General features: G+C 46.4%; 1 pseudogene; it reads right to left on the reverse strand.

Moving 5' to 3' along the window:
* Positions 1–942: 942 nt before the first annotated feature.
* On the reverse strand, positions 943–1,060 carry LOC126458925 (5S ribosomal RNA; annotated as a pseudogene).
* Between the last annotated feature and the right edge of the window lie 784 nt (positions 1,061–1,844).

A 1,844-nucleotide genomic window follows, 5' to 3' on the forward strand; every position in this document is an offset into this window, starting at 1 on the left:
TATTGCAGTAGTTCGAGTAACGAAGATTTTTGTGAGGTAAGTGATTCGTGAAAAGTATAGGTTAATGTTAGTAAGGGCCCTTCTTTTGTAGGGTTTATTGACAGTCAGATTGCGTTGCGCTAAAAATATTGTGTGACACTTTAGTGTTGATCAGAATAAGTAAAGAGAGAAATGTCTGTGTACGTTCAGTTCTGCTCAGCTGTTTGAAAATCAAATAACGTAAGAGGTTTATCAGCACAGTAATTCACTAATTTTTAGAAGGGGACGTTTCACATGTAAGGTGTGGCAACTGCAATAATTTAAATGGAGTGCATTGGAATCATATTATGGCTAGATTGATCTGATATTTGGTTTGTTTCTGTCACATACTACAGTGCATTGTGTTAATAAGTATCTGAGGGTTGCTTTCCAGTGTTTGGTTATAACGTTGAGATAAGTGGGAAATTGTCAGGCAAACTGTTAACTGGAGGGATGTAAGCTCCCTACTAGGTTTGAAGGTGGTTTACCTACAAATGTAACTCAGAAACGTGCCCTGAAGTGAAAACACACTCCCTACAGAATGTTTAGATACAGGAGTCGTACTAATAATGCGATCTGACTGTTAAATTTATAGTATATTACCCACACAGGAAAGGCGTGCTTTGCGCAACGACTTATGATGAGCATTGTACAAGGAAAATAATTTACAAGAACACAATTGGTTGTAGAGAAGGTCTAACTAAACTAAACTAAACTCCTCCCTAACAGGCCATGAAGGCCCAACGCCACCGACCTGCCGCCGTGCCATCCTCAGACCACAGGCGTCACTGGATGCGGATATGGAGGGGAATGTGGTCAGCACACCGCTCTCCCGGCCGTTTTGTCAGTTTCCGAGACCGGAGCCGCTACTTCTCAATCAAGTAGCTTCTCAGTTTGATTCACAAGGGCTGAGTGCACCCCGCTTACCAACAGCGCTCGGCAGACCGGATGGTCACCCATCCAAGTGCTAGCCCAGCCCGACAGCCCTTGACTTCGGTGATCTGATGGGAACCAGTGTTTCCACTGTGGTGAGGCCGTTGACGAGAACGTCTAATACTGCATGATAAATGTGTAAGCAACACAGTTTCGTCACGTGAAATATATTTGTGGAACCACGCTCTTATTATAACTCACAGGACATGTAATAATCACACTTAATGCCCTGTCCAGCCACATTAACGTGAGCCGGCCGGTGTGGCCGTGCGGTTATAGGCGCTTCAGTCTGGAACCGCGTGACCGCTACGGTCGCAGGTTCGAATCCTGCGTCGGGCATGGATGTGTGTGATGTCGTTAGGTTAGTTACGTTTGATTAGTTCTAAGTTCTAGGCGACTGATGGCCTCAGAAGTTAAGTCGCATAGTGCTCAGTACCATTTGAACCATTTGAACCACATTAATGTGAAAAGGTGTCAAAAGCCAGAATAATCACCTTTTGCAGCACAGTCCACTGCGAGACAAGCAGGAAGAGACTTGATGAAGCTCTGGAAGGTACCCAGGGGACGTGGAGCACTGCTGAGTCCATTGCCGTGACCAGCTGTACTTAGCGTGCACAGCCCACTTGAGGTAGTCCCACAGATTCTCGACTGAGTATAAATCCGGCGTATGGGAGTATGGTAACCACACCTTGGTGCTCTTCGGAAAACGCACGTGTACTGCAAGCTGTGTGACATTTTCCATTGCCTGCCGGTGTGGCCGTGCGGTTCTAGGCGCTGCAGTCTGGAACCGCGTGACCGCTACGGTCGTAGGTTCGAATCCTGCCTGGGGCATGGATGTGTGTGATGTCCTTAGGATAGTTAGGTTTAAGTAGTTCTAAGTTCTAGGGGACTGA

The sequence above is a fragment of the Schistocerca serialis genome, chromosome 2 (genome assembly GCF_023864345.2).
Source record: "Schistocerca serialis cubense isolate TAMUIC-IGC-003099 chromosome 2, iqSchSeri2.2, whole genome shotgun sequence".
Lineage (NCBI taxonomy): Eukaryota > Metazoa > Arthropoda > Insecta > Orthoptera > Acrididae > Schistocerca > Schistocerca serialis.